The 15,724-nt window shown below is 40.6% G+C and overlaps 1 protein-coding gene and 1 long non-coding RNA gene across 2 annotated transcripts in view; one reads left to right on the forward strand and one right to left on the reverse strand.

Annotated features, from left to right (window-relative positions):
• Nucleotides 1-15,724, reverse strand: part of LRMDA (leucine rich melanocyte differentiation associated) — a 775,035-nt gene that overhangs the window by 394,886 nt on the left and 364,425 nt on the right. The gene's annotated exons all lie outside the window — the stretch shown is intronic.
• LOC308585850 overlaps nt 1,131-15,724 on the forward strand; it is a 16,394-nt gene continuing 1,800 nt past the window's right edge. The window contains exons 1-3 of the long non-coding RNA XR_014007628.1: nt 1,131-1,390; nt 1,805-1,868; nt 4,524-4,647. This is a non-coding gene — a long non-coding RNA (uncharacterized lncRNA). The remainder of the gene's footprint in view (nt 1,391-1,804; nt 1,869-4,523; nt 4,648-15,724) is intronic.

The raw sequence follows: 15,724 nt of genomic DNA on the forward strand, positions 1-15,724 counted from the left end.
TGTTAACCAGAAGTCCAAGAATGCCTTTGTGGCTCAGTGGTAGGGACTCATATTGTCCCAGCTGCTGAGAGAGCTATAGCAATTCTCACTGTAAGCTGAGAGAAGATGCTTGTTTGCTCCAGGCTCTGAGTCTTCCAAAAACCATTAACCATGTGGCATCGTCAGGTCCACTAGCAGTACCTTGGATCTGAAGTGAATGGGACACCTGGAATGATATTACCCAAGAAGCCAACACTCAGGTTCAGTTTCCTCTCTATAAAATGAGGACAATAATGACCTTTACAGAGGTGGAAGGGGAACTGGTTAATCTGCCTGGTTAATCCTGAGTAGGATGGGTATTTTCAAGACAGGATCCTTGCAGTCTGTTTTTTTTTCCTGTAGCTAGGAAGCGCAGTAGGTTGATGATACTGCTCTGTTGAACATGCAAGGTCAGAATGCCCATCATTCATGACCCCTGGACAATTTCATATTGTTAGTCACAGGGGCAGATATTACACCTGAGCGGATGTTATGTATCTTCCATTTCTAGAGAAGGCTCTGAGACTAGACTGCACAAAATCCCAAAATAACTTAGAAAATAAACAACACTCCAAGACACAAATGGCCTTTCTATGTTCTCTTTTGCAGAAGCCTGTCAGTCAGGGCAGTGACAAATAGCAGTACGTGGTCTAACAGCAGGGTCATCCTATTCTGCCCATTCCTCCAAGTCAGAGAGACCCTTGTGCTCATCATCTTGATAGCATCTTCTTCTCACTATTTCTCTAACACAGTGATTGAGCTTACACTGTCAAAACCTAGCATGACCCTTTGCCTGTGCGCTAACTCTTTTGCACCAAATATTGCTACAAGATTCGAAAGCTTGCCTTTAGAAATGGAACAAGACTGCCTACCATATGCTCCATATTACATTCCGTGTTTCACTGTTGTTAACGTGTGAACACTGAGTGGCACTGTAGCTGTTTGCTTGCATGAAGAGGCAATGTGAGTACAAAAGGGCTGTAGGATGAGTGTTTAGCAAGGAGGTAAGGCTAAAGGTGGAGCCCTGCAGCTCCTTTGTTAGGTAACAGCTGAATGGAATTTGTGTCACTCAGAATTCTGGATTCCGCATCTACTAACCAAGGATGCCCAAGAGTCTATACCAATGGTGGGGAACCTCAGATCCAGAGGTCATATACAGCCTTCCAGGTCTCTCCTGTCTGGGCCCTGGGGCTCTCCTCACATCACACACCCTCCCCAGTCCATGCCTCATTAAGTCAGAGGCACTAAACTTTCCAAAATGGTTCATCTCAAAAATGCATCTCAATTCCCTGCAACTTTTTCCATGCAGCTATGTCAAAAACGAGTTGTCAGCTCAACACTTGTCTGAAACTCCAACCTCATACATAAGCAGGTGTGTTTGGGTTTTGTTGTAAACTAAATATACTGTTATGTCTTTTAAGCTCTTGGGATTGTTCGTTTTGCCTCTAGACTGAACGTACTGGTAATCTGCAAATCACTTCATAAATAGCAGCTTCCCCAAACATTTCAAAACAAAACGTTTCCATTTTGCATTCTTAATTATACTGAAAGCTTAATATTTAGAACTATAGGACTCAGTTGCCAAGAAAGAGTTCTCTGTTTTCTCCTTGGTATCTGTGGGAGGAGAAAGAAGCAGAACATTTTGGGGAAACACTTGTTTGTACAGCATATGCTATGGAATTCATTGCCACAAGATGTGGTGAAGGCCACTAGCTTAGATGACTCTAAAAATGGATTAGACAAACTTATGGAGGAAAAGCCTACTAACGCCTTCGTATCATTTCAGGACCAGTAATGGAACAGTTAATGTTCCCCTCTGTAACTTGTCTGGTATGGTTTAGTATCACAAGGTGAGGGCTCTGGATTGTTCTTTTTTGCTTGGCTTCTAGATAGATGTGCTTTCCTAGTATTATTGTCTATGTTTGAGTCTCTTCGACTGTTCACCTGTGAGTAGGACCTATGGAGACATGGAAGCCTGACTACCCCACTGACTAGTCAAGATGTCTATATACTACCTTCAGATTTAGACGGTATATGCCAGTGAAAGGCCAAGCTACTGCCTTCTTGCCCTGTAGGGTCAAAAATGCGGGAGGGGAGGAGCTTATCCTTCAAAAACACGAAGAAGGGGAGACAGGATAGGACAGAGAGTAACTTTTGTGGCATTTGTCTCTATGCATGTGTTGTTGTTTTTGTTATAGGCTAAATGAGGAATGTCACACTAGAATGCTATAATAGAATGGTTTCAACAATCAATCTATTCTCCCAGGGAACTCTGGGAATTGTAGCTATGAGGGGAATACAGAGTTTCCAAACCATTCTCAAAACTTTTAACAAATGACAGATCCCAGGATTCATCGGCCTGATCCAGCAGTCTCTTCTTGGGTTTTTTTTGATAACCTAGTCACCAGTGTTTTGACTGGGAATGGGAGCATAGTCCCTCAATTAAGCTTTTGGGGAAGGAGGGAGTCACTATAGCACCCAACTATAGGAAAGGGAGAGAATATGTTACCCAAATTATTTGAGGACCAGCTGCATCTTCTCACTTCACTCATTTCACTTGAGGACCAGCTGCATCTTCTCACTTCACTGACGTTTTCTTGTTCCCTCTATATCTTTTCCTCAACTTTTCTTGTCTCTACCTTCTTTCTCTGTTATTTCCCCTTCCCCTCTTCCTTCCTGTCCTGCCTGCCTGACTCTTTCAATTCTCGTTTCCCCTTCCCTTTCTCCTGTTCTCATTCAGTTACAAAAAAGTTCAGAGAAGGGGCAGTCTGTTGGCTGCTTGTGTAGTATTCGGGGAGGGGGGAATCTTAAAATAAACCATGGCAGACTGTGCATTCCTATAGCTTAGCTATATACTGTTTGTCTACAAAACCCTACCAGCATTAGGCTGAAGGCTCATGTAAGCAGCACCCTTGTCTTTTAGGTCCCTAGGAAACGTACAAGATTTGTGCCAACTCTAGCTCTCTGTAACAAGCAATGCTCACCATAAAAATGCAACAGCTGTTCCCCTAAGGAGACCTACTTTGACAGTGGGCACTGCTGCATGTCTTCACAATTCGATCGCAAGCTGGCCTTCTGGGTGGGATGAATGCCAAGTGGCAGCCTGTGGCCAACAGTGTACACACATTAGCAATTCATCTATGGCAAATTATCATTGAATTAGGACAAACAGTAAGCACCACAAAGGGATAAAATAGTACCTACTCTAGTTAGTCAGAGCTCCTCATCTTCCCCCTATGCACATCCACGTCCTTCCTCCACATAGAAGGCAAACCTCTCAAATGGAAGGGTGAGCTAACTCTTTTGGAGTAGCACATCAATTTCTGCCTGGGCAAAAAAATTAAAAATTATGCTGAAACGTTTCCCTTACACACAGCCTCCTATATTTCTTACTTAGACCTTCAAGGTATGCAACACAGAGCATTCTCACAAATGTAGGGCCTTGTGGAAGTGACAGTATGATGAAATGAACAGACGGAAACTGAGAGCAAGACTGGTTATGAAAAATCACTGGCTGGCCTACCATCTTCATTTTATTTAATTTCAGTGCTGGGCTAGTGCACATTTTAAAACATTAGGGGAAGCAGTAGCCAAATACAAAAGGAAAACACAACCGCACACTGCAGAAGGGGAGGTGCATGCCTAGGACTGGATAATGTATTGAACGAGGCAGGAACAAGTAACACTCCTTGCTTTGTGGGCACACTGCCTAGTTTAAACTGGTTAATAGGCCAGACTAAACACACAAGTACACACTTTGGCAGGCTCATACCCATCCTTTCTGCCTGCTTTTGTCACACTCAGGCACACAAGTCCACTTGTTTCAACGATGATGCCTTCTGACGTGTGGGGCAAACTCTGACCTGAGCTTCGTTTTTAGCAGCAGTGTTTAATTTTTAATTAAAGCTTTTTACTACTAATAATTTTGTGCTTTCTCACTGCGTTTTGACATCAATCTAAACCATAGTTTTAGTATGTCAATTTTTAAAAGCATTGTAAAGAAATATTTAATATGACATGATCAAGACTAGGCGAGTCTTGAGCTTAATTCCAACTCCCCTATCCTATGATGCCAACAAACTGTGGCTATCGACCACTATGGTTTCTTTGAAACTAGCCAGCTTGAAACCAACTCTCCTTTGAATAAGGGAGGGATATGAATGTGTACAGTTAAGAAATTAAAAAATAAGCAAATAGCAATGCTGTGTAAGAGAACAGTATCAGTTGGAGGTGGTTTTACCTAAGTGAAAGCTAATCCCAAATGGTACGTTTTTGTTCAGTTCTTAATTTAATACAAAATAATCCTTCTCACCAAAAATCATCAGGTGAAAGCAGGCTAAAAATGTCAAATAAATAAATATCCACTATTAAGCCTATGTATACTCTGTGCCACAGCAGTTGAGTTCTGTGATTTGTATGATTCATGAATATTAAGCAATTTTGCATATAGCTTACTTCTTTTGCATGATAATATACTCTGCTTCTTCCACCTACACACACAATAGTGCGGCATTGTGGAACAGGGCTGGCCCACCACCAAAGCAGTCCCTGGGCTGGGTCTTCCCGTAACATACCTCTCCCTCCAGCTGAAAAGACTCAGAATGACCCTGCCTGCCAGACTGACCAAAGGTAGGTGGGCTGGTGGGTGGGCTCACTCGGGGGGGGGGGCAAACCTGACTGGGTCCCCAGGAGGACTTCATTCAGGTCTGCTCCCCAGGGATAAAAGTGGGTGTCCTCTGGACAGGGAACCACAGATCTATTTTTGATTTCCCACCCCACCCCACCCCACCCTATTGCTGGTTCTTTATCACCCACTTCAGTAGGTAGGTTGGATCTGACCTTGCTATGGACAGTTGCTGTATTCGGTGTGAGGGAGGAAGTTTCCTGGCAAGTCTATAGGCAGACCTGGGGGATTTCACCTACATCATAGCAATCGTCACAACTTTGTTGAAGAAGCCATTGGGTAAAACCTAGTCATGTTCAGAGCGGAGGTTGTAAGCCTCTGCCTGCTCCAGGGATTGGTATATCCTGTTAAAGGGATCCAGGAAGAGGTGTTTCTGTCTGGACGTGCATGTGGAGCTAGAGCCATAGCGCTCCTCCGCACTCCTCGAGAGGTGGCTCCTATTTGATGTATGTCACAGGGCCTCCTTGACACTGGTTCGGCCCCTTGGTTGATCATCCAGCAAATGGGTTGGTTGATATTGGTTGACCCAATGCCTATGCCAAGCCCCTAACATCTGTAATCAATAAAGCTGTGGCCTAATTCAAGCCATATAATGTTGTCATGAGTGGTCTTTTGGACGGCGGTGCCCTGCGGGGCAGTGGTCTCACGGCATCTGGGCACGCAACTGCTATTCTGGGAGAAGAGCAAAAAGCCATCCTGCCCCTGTCCACAGCAAATTTTATTCAGTTGCTCTTGACCATGGCTTGTGTGATTCCACCAGGCATTTCCTACATATTTTGTAACTATAATTCTATTCCCAGTACCAAATCTTGTGCTTGCAAGGAATGACAAGCTGCCTAGACGGAACATTATATTTTAATGTTTGGTTTCAATTAAATATAAAATGAAGTGGTGTGAAAAAAAATTTCATCAGAAAAGTTTTTCTCTTGTGCTCTTTTGGGCCTCGTGTTTCCTGTTCATTCTTCCTCTTATTTTGGATGATGCAAGTAAAGTGTCAAACTCTGGGCACCAAAGAGTTAACTAATTTTCCATGAGTTGGCAAATGTTCAGTCAAAACCTGGCCAACTGCCTGTTGTTTACTGAAGCTAAGGAAGAAGCATCTGCAACATTACCAAAAGCATATTGTAAAAGGCAACACATGCAAATTAAACCTCTTGAGCTATGAGTAAATTGCTGGGAAAATTTATAACTCATTTAATAAAACCTGAAGTAAATACATTGCCTTGGCTCCCAGGGAGAACAAAATATTTCCCATGATTCTCTTTTCTCCCCACCACTGGAAAAAAAATCCTGCAGCCAGACTGCTACAGTACTGAATTTATTATTAAACTAGTTTCATTGAAAGGAATTGTTCCTGCAATTGCATATTATTACAGAAGATATACTTGAACTATATTTAACATACGTGTGTGTGTGTGTGTGTGTGTGTGTGTGTGTGTGTGTGTGTGTGTGTAAAGTAAGATATGTTAGAATAATTCTTATGTGGCCCTGGGCAGACTTAATGCGTATCTGTGATCTTTTTTTTTCTTTTTTTTAAACCATGGTCAAATGTTATACCTTAAAGCTTAAAGCATGATTCAGGATTGGCTATAAACTAGGATGTGAACCTAGGTAATTGTATAGCATAATTTTAATTAACTATGCTCAGTGTCATGAACAAACCCAAGGTTACCAAACCGTATTTCATATGCCTCTCCAATCTCTCTTCTTGCTATGTGACAAGGTGGTGCAGCTCAAACACAACTTTTGAGGCCAGGGTTTATCTCAGTAAACTAAACCATGGCTTGACAGTTACATCTGAGTTTGTAGCCAGATTTAAGGCAGCGAAACATGGCTGGCTTCCAGGCCACCACCGAGTTTGGTAGGCCTTCAATTCTCCACTCAGGTGGGTCACCCTACCTTAGGTTGATGGGCCTTCTTACTGTGGTAGTGGCAAGGACAGAGAGGGCTGTTATAGTGAAAGCAGCAAGCAGGTGCTGCACTTAGAAAAAAGCTGATAGAGTCGGCAAATACGGTGTGTGACACCTGGCATTTTAATTCCCTCATGGTGCCTGTGAAGCACCATGACAAACTGGAACGTGTCCAGAGGAGGGCAACCAAAATGGTCAAAGGCCTGGAAACGATGCCTCATGAGGAACGGCTAAGGGAGCTGGGCATGTTTAGCCTGGAGAAGAGGAGGTTAAGGGGTGATATGATAGCCATGTTCAAATATATAAAAGGATGCCACATAGAGGAGGGAGAAAGGTTGTTTTCTGCTGCTCCAGAGAAGCGGACACGGAGCAATGGATCCAAACTACAAGAAAGAAGATTCCACCTAAACATTAGGAAGAACTTCCTGACAGTAAGAGCTGTTTGACAGTGGAATCTGCTGCCAAGGAGTGTGGTGGAGTCTCCTGCTTTGGAGGTCTTTAAGCAGAGGCTTGACAACCATATGTCAGGAGTGCTCTGATGGTGTTTCCTGCTTGGCAGGGGGTTGGACTCGATGGCCCTTGTGGTCTCTTCCAACTCTATGATTCTATGATTCTATGATTCTAAGCTGTAACATAATGTTGTTCTTGAGGTGCAATACATTAAAGACCCGAGACACTGTGAAGAAATAAAAATGGTGGGTGCCAGCCACATCCACCTAGTCTCCAGAGCTGGATAAAGGGAAAACCAATGGGCACATAAGAAGAGAGCCAGGCTTGGGTAGAAACTGGGTAGGTTTTGTTTTGTTTTTGCTTAGGCCATAGTGTGCAATAGAAAATAGTAGCCCAAACACAAGTTTGTGGGGATTGTATTATTTTTTAATAGGAATGTAACTTAATAAAAGCAAATTATATCTATGAAAAATGGATTTTTGGTTTGGTTTGGTTTTTTTGGTCACACACGGCTATTGTTGCCAATATGGAAATTTCTGGAAGCCAGATATAAGTACCAGTATTTATTATAGTTTCATGCTTAGTGTGTACAGAATGCTGAATGTTGTTGGAGCAGATCATAGTGGAAGTGAAATGGGTGGGGGGTGGGGGTTGGAAACCTGAATAGGAGTACTTTACAACATTTTGTTGCCAGCTCCACTTGCTCAGTTTAGATATCTGTAACAGGTAGATATTTAAAAGAATATTTAAAAACTTGCTTCAAGAAAACTTTGACTCAAATTTCTCCGTTAAAATTGTCTTTTATCTCCTTCTGTTACTTAAAATCTACTGGAGGAGAGGGAGAGAGGTTATCACCCAGATGCAAAGGAAGAGGTAGGATGTCTATAACCCATAAAACATTTTGACTTCCCTAGTAGCAACTTATAATCTCTAAATTCTGGTTCACTGACTCCTACATATACAAGTAAGGCAGAACATGATTCAGTCAAAGGTAAGTCTTGATAGTTATCAGTTATTTCAATGGGAGCCTAAGAGCTGCTGCACACATCACATTTTTAAGTGTACATATAACTATATAATGCAAAAAGCACTTTGAGATCTACTCAGAGAGACAGAAGCGTCTATAGCTCCTTGTTGAATTCATACTCAGTGGCAAGCATTAGTCTGCTGCCATCATCTGTGTTATAGCCAACAGGTGTATGCTTAAAAATTTCCCCACTCAATGGGTCTTAAAAGTGCTTCTGTAATGGGATTGTGCCATGTTTTTCAAATGTCGCGTGTCAATAAGCACATAAGAGGCCTCTTATCTGTAGCACTGTTTTTCTTTAATCAATATAGTTCTGCACATAACATGTCTGAGATGCAACCCAAGCCATTTTCCAACAAAAGTTTGCACGTAATAGTAAAAATAGAAAATTATTATTTTAGACACAACGTTCAGCACCCTTTTCCTATTTCTCTTTTTTGCCATCAATCACAACCATCGGAGTTCTGTGACTGATGTGTGCTGACTGACAACAGAAAGAAAAATTTTGAGGCGTTAGTGAAATGACAGAGCTGTCATGGCTGCCTCAAAAATGAGAAAGAATAGATAACACTTTAGAAGGGCGGGAGCGGGAAGTCAAAGACAGACAGCACTGAAGTCCTGTTAGCAGAAGTGTTCAAAGTACCATCTGCCCTATTCTGAGTGGTTTGGCCTATCTGGCTGACATGGTTAAAGGAAACCAGTTTTTAAAACCTGAAATACATGAATAAACAATGCAAGTCAAAAAGTCCCTTTGAACTCTTCTAAATATGAGATTTTGTGACTTACGACTCACAGATTATTAAGGTTGTTTTTACTATTGTCTTTACTACTACTAATACAGTTTTACAGTGGTACCTCTGGATGCGAACAGGATCCGTTCCAGAGCCCCGTTCGCATCCTGAGTAGAACATAACACTCGACTATGCGTCTGCGGGTCGTGTTTCGCTGCTTCCGCGCATGGGCATGACGTCATTTTGAGCATCTGCGCATGCATGAGCAGTGAAACCCGGAAGTAACACGCTCCATTATTTCTTGGTCACCACAGAGCGCAACCCGAAAATGCTTAACCTGAAGCTACTTCAACTCGAGGTATAACTACTATTGTAGGGCTATATAAGTACAAGTAGGTGGATTTGGGGACTGGCAACATGGAGTGAGTCAGGAAGAAAGAAAGGCTGAGGATCCTGGACAGAGCCAGCAGCTTTACATAACCAGATGGGAAATTAATGGCCAGTTGTTCAGTCACTTGGCCTCTGCTGAGCTGGGGGCTGTAATATGACCCTATTGCCCTCTATAGTAAGGATGCTGAAGTGCAAAATAGAATGAGTGGGCCACTCTGTTTCTGGTCACAATGGAGTACATAGGATAGCATCTGCAAAGCTTGGCTAGAAACTACACAGAGATTGCTGGTACTTTATATTCTACTGCCTATTCCTAGCTTCTGTTTTTTAATGCTTCAAAACTCTGCAAAATGCATTTGACCAACAACGGTGGGACGTAGAAAATGTGTGCACAGGCCCCAGGCCATAATGCCCCTGTGATTCCAGCTTTAAAATATGTGTTTCCATCCAGTCGGAAGTGATGGTAAGCCCTCTGCCACTTTCCATAGCGTAGGTCTCTCCCTCGACATTGTAAGAAGCAACAAAACAAACCAGAATTGTCAATATTGGTTTAATAATTTCTCCTTCTTTTAAAAAAAAAAAAACATGCAGATGTTCTCTGTTAGGGATGAATTTTCTTTCATTTCCCAAGACAGCATAAAAGAAGCAGTCTTTTGGCTTCGCCCATAGGGCAAAGCATCTCCCCCAGTGGAACCCTGTTAGTAAAAATAAAGCAACTGAAACCCAGTCATAGAAATCAAATGGGAATGTTAAGCATAACAAATTGCAGTTTAAGTCCCAGCTCAAGTATTTTCCATAGAAACCTATGATAGATGCGTTTGCCAGACCAGGAAACCCCATCACAGCATGCAAAAATTCTCCTTTTTTGTTACAACCCACAAATTTCTACAGGATTGCTGATTGATGTAACCCTTGGATTAGAAATACACAACATGAAATAAAGTTCCCAGAGTGGAAAAAAGGAACTCCTTGATGAGACTGTTGAAAGAGCGATAAAAGCTTCACTCAAGGACTCCACTTTAGTATCAGATTGTGGGAAACTTTCATTTAAACAGCCCAATGGAGTCCATTAGCCATCAATCTGCAGGCACTAAATAAACCCTTAACACCTCTTCTTAGAAACTGCAACATAATCATCCCGCCATCCTGCTGGAGTTACTGACAAAAAGAGCTGTTGAAGATTGGAGAAAGTTTATGGGGAGGGGGGAATTTTCCTCCCAATACAACTGCCCACAATAAAACCATGCAATTTTATTTCTTCAACAGCCAGTTTAGTAGGCACAAAACAAAGATACCGTCACTTCAAACAAACAAGACAATAAAGAGAGAGAGGATTGTTTCGGGGGGGGGGGGGTGTCTGTCATTTCACAAGATTATCGACCTGATATTCAACCGGATAGGCCCTAGTACAACTTTGACTTGAAAATTGGAATTTGTTTTTAAACGTAAAGCTTGTCTACAAAGTGGCCTGATGAATGTACAGTGGTACCTCTGGTTACGTACATAATTTCTTCCGGAGGTCCGTTCTTAACCTTAAACTGTTCTTAACCTGAAGCACCACTTTAGCTAATGGGGCCTCCCGCTGCTGCTGCCGTCATGTGATTTCTGTTCTGATCCTGAAGCAAAGTTCTTAACCCGAGGTACTATTTCTGGGTTAACGGAGTCTGTAACCTGAAGCATCTGTAACCCGAGGTACCGCTGTAATGCTAAACTATGGCTAACGTTATGTGCACAAGCCTTGTGGTTTGTGCATACCCCTTTCGCTTTCTTCCTCCAGCATGGACACGGACACACCCACCCACCCAGAGTTTTTGTTTCCATTTTCAGTTAACTGAAGTTGTTATATCCAAATTGAGACAAACTGTGGATAGTGTTAACTATGATAAGGGAAACTACTTCAACCTGTGATTTACAATATTGGCTCATATCCCTAAACCATAACAGAATGTTAACATTAACCACAGTTCTTGGTTTGGATAAAACAACTAACTACGGTTAGCTGAAAACATATGGGGAAGCTTTAAACCCCTCTCTTGTAGCTGTGCCATAGGAGGAGTGTGTGGGCATGCCTGAGGATTTCCCAGTCTCACACTTGTAACACTAAACTGTGGTTTACTGTTACATCCAAACACAGGGCTGCATTCAACCAACCCAGTGCACTAAAAGAAACCAGCACAATGACTCCTGCTGGCACAATGGGGCTTCCACCCCTTTTACCCTTGTGCTCCAGTTCCAAATATTATTTTATTAAGTGCACAATATGAAAGTGTACACCTAAAAATGTAAAGCACAAATCTTGCAGATAGGTTTTCAAACTATGGGATTATGTAGGTATTAAGTGCCACTGAAACTTAGAATTTGGTGACAATAGCTTTATATTTTATTCCAACTGCCACAATTTTTAATCTTGTAAAAAAACCTACTCGTTACCTTCCCATGAGTTTGGGCATTTGTTCAATAATCCAGAATTAGACCAAGAAAAAGTACTTATCACGAATTAATATGGAGTGGTTTAGAAGAGGTAACAGTGGAACAACTAAGCATTGGGAATTGAATAATATACTACTCCTTTGCAACATATTTATGGTGGAAGCCATTAATGTCAGGAATATTTCACTCTTATTTATACACTTGTAATTTAGTTTTAATATGGGAGGCTATATTTTAATATGGAAGGCCCAAAAGCAGCCATTTGGGTTTCAAAAGAGTTATTAAATTAATAGAAAAGCAACCACAAGTGAAACTTAGAAGCCTGACGTAAAAAGGATAGATGAGAATAAATAGGTATTACTAACAGCAAGAAAGAAAATGAAGCTGAAAGATTCCTATAAGCAGGAAAATCTCTGACCACTTTGAAACAAAAATATTTTGAGGAAGGTGAAAAAACATAACAAAAAATGTGAGCACAACTAGTTAAGTGACAAAAGAAGATTATATTTATAAGAGAGATAAACAGTGGAGGTGTAGAGGGGTAGCCAAGACACCAGGAGCCACAGAAGTTGCCTTCTAGAAGTATATAATGAATTGTATCAGACAAAGAATCTGAATATCACATTTTCTTCTTCTTTAAGAGTGGCTCAGCAGGTTAAAGCTACATCACATGCTCATTAATGTTCAGAAAGCACTGGACCTAACACAAATCTTCAACACAAACCAACACATACATTTTTGCCAAGATGGCTCCATAGTGAAGTATAATAATACTAATAATAAATCTTTATATTTTAGTTCCATGATAGCTAAAATAGTTCAGCAGAAACTATGCTAAAAAGTATTTCCTCAGTCATGGGAAGAGGCCAAGAAAATGGCAATATGCAATGAAGGAAAAAATCTTCCAAACCCAATTCATAAGGACTAAATAGAACGATTGAGGTGAAAGTGCATTGCCCCCTGAAAAAATTATCCTCACTCTGGCAATTAATTTGTGACTCCTTGTGAAACGAAGTGACAATGTTTACCCACTTAGAATATAGGCAGGAAGCATTCTCTTCAATTTGATTTGGTTACATTATCACATAGCCAAATCCGATTAATTATTTGGTTCTATTTGGTGATATGATATAATGGTAGCTATATGATTCCTGGCAGGATTGTGTGGTCAGCAAGAGGAACCTTCTTTTAAAATAAACGGCACCAAAGCTGATACCAGGAGACGGAATGAAGTGTTGCAAAAATGTCTGTTTGGAACTCTTTTGGAAGAAAACTTCTATGCTCAGAAGATAAAATGTTTTCTTTTGTGTGCTTAGACGTTTCCTTCCTTTTTCTTTCAAAGGAATATTTTCTCTAGTGCATTCAGTAGCTTCCTTTCCCCTGCAATTGGTGCCTTCCTGCTTTTTCTGTTTTTGGAGTTCCTCTCAGTGGCTGCTCCCAGACTTTGGCACTTCCTCCTAGAGAAGCTAGACTGGATCCTTCCTTCTTATCCTTTCACTGGCAGGTGGAGACTTTCTTGTTCCAACAAGCTTTCGGCACTAACCACTTGGTGTTACGCTGTTTTTATTGTAATTATTGGTATGTATATGATATGATATGATAGCTTTAATGCTATCAATATTTAATTGTTTTTAATTATTATTTTCTATGTTTTTAATTATTCTTATTTTTATCTGTAAGCTGCCTTGAGTCTCATCAAGAAAAATGTGTGTATGTATGTATGTATGTATGAATGAATGAATGAATGAATAAATAAAAACACCAGCAACAATAATTATATTTCAGGCTCCTCAAAACTCTTTTATGCGCCAAACATGTACACTCATGAAAACTCAAATCAAACTCTGCTTTTGCTTCATTTTAAATGTTGCTAAGGCCTTTGATTGTGTAGGATGGCTATAGTTATTTAAATGATAAACAGTTCTTTAGTAATGGGCTTTTAAAATTGGACTAAACTGATTTTTGCTAACACAAAAGCCAGTCTAGCAACTAATTTCCCCCATATAGAATGATATAGACCTACAAGGTGTACAAGGCACAGGAACACTTTATTTCAACTATTGCTCATTTTTTATATCATGCCAAACTATTCATGATTTGGATACCATGCCATTAGGGCACGGCAGTTAGAAAAAACACCTACAACAGGGATTCAAACTGTAATTGAAGATGTTAAATTTGCTATATATGCTGATGACATAAAGTTATAATTACAAGACCAATCAATTGAGTAGCACGATTTCTGCAAATGATAGGCTAGTTCAGTCAAATTTCTAGCTGAATGACAAGTTAGTATCATAGTAATCCAGGCATAGGCAAACTCGGCCCTCCAGATGTTTTGGGACTACAACTCCCATCATCCCCTGACCACTGGTCCTGTTAGCTAGGGATGATGGGAGTTGTAGTCCCAAAACAACTGGAGGGCCAAGTTTGCCTATGCCTGTAGTAATCAGTAGCTCAAAAAGCAAAGTAACAGCCCAATATAGATTAAAATGGACAACTAAACCATACAACTATTGGGAATAAACTCAGTTGTTAAAATTCAGGTATTTAAAATACAATTATAAAAATTCAGGTATTCAAAATACAGTTATGAGTCTTTGGTAGAAGGAATTAAGAATTAAGTCTTTTTTCCATTTCTTAATGATTATTTAAAAAATGTAACTAATATACGCTTCATTGTTTTGCATTCCTTGCCATTCGAGCTTCCTTCTTTCACTTACCACTTAATTACTCTAATATTAGTCTTGTGGGGAAACATTAAAATTTTAACAAAAACTAATCACCAATGTTAATTTGCACAAGAGAAAGGCCAAGGTTAGTTATGGCACACCTAAATAAATAGCACAGTACAAATATGTTCAAAATTTGAAAATGCCACACTCCAAGAGCATATTATTTATTTTAGAAACAAATGAAAGCAAAACTTATTTGAAAGCCAGATACATGCACAGTCTCATGCCTTGTTCTCACTGATGTGCAAACATGTGAGTGGGGTATACCACCTCAGACTGCAGGTCAGGGCCAGCATGAATTAATGTTCCTCTAGACATTCCCAGCTCCAGAAAAAAGCCACCACAAAGAAAACTATGGTGACAAGGAGCGAGCTAGCTATGACCCTGACATACTATTTTTCTGTTTTCATTTTGATAGCTTTCTAGAACTACTCAATAAAACTGATTGACAGAATGCTCAATCAAGATAGACAAGACGGGTTGCTTCTCTATGCCATGTGTGATTAACTTGTGGAAATCACTGCCACATGAGAAGATGATGGCTGTTAGCTTAATTTTTTTAAGGATTAGATAAATAGGTCTACCAAGAGCTATTAATCACGTTAGTTAAATGGATCCTCCATATTCAGAAGCAGCAGGACTAGAAAAATATTGGTCTGATCCAGCAAGTCAATTCTTATGATGATCACTCATGGCTACCACAATATGTCCTTGGCTTTGGACTTTGCAAAAGGCACCCACACTGACAGCATATGCAGTCAAGGGACATGCTACACAGGATCCCCTTCACGGCAGCCCAAATTCTTTTAAATGTCTAGTATGATTTAAACAAAACAAACAAAACCCAAGTAGCTCATAAACAAAAACAAAAAAACACACATACACATAATATTACATTCTTTACTCATCTACAGTCCTATCTCCTCAGGAAACAATCCATGCCAGACTCACCCTCTTTTTGCCAGATAACACAGAATTATGAGGAACAGGTCTTTACTACAGCTAATTTGCAAGTATCTTCTTGTCTGACACTAAGGAAAGTTGTGGTACCTCGGTTTATGAACTTAATCCATTCCAGAAGTCCGTTCTTAAACCAAAACTGTCCTTAAACCGAGGAGCGCTTCCCCTAATGAGGCCTCCCACCGCTGGTGCCCTTCCACCGTTCAGATTCTGTTCTTAGACAGAGGTAAAGTTCTCAAACCAAGACACTAGTTCCGGTTTTGTGGAGTTTGTAAACCAAATCGTTCTTAAACCGAACTGTTATTAAACCGAGGTACCACTGTACTTTGTTAACCTATTAATACAGCACTTCAATCAATCAAGTCAAATTCCAGAATAACTGCTTCTTC

Source organism: Podarcis bocagei (assembly GCF_964188305.1).
Source record: "Podarcis bocagei genome assembly, chromosome: 4".
NCBI lineage: Eukaryota > Metazoa > Chordata > Lepidosauria > Squamata > Lacertidae > Podarcis > Podarcis bocagei.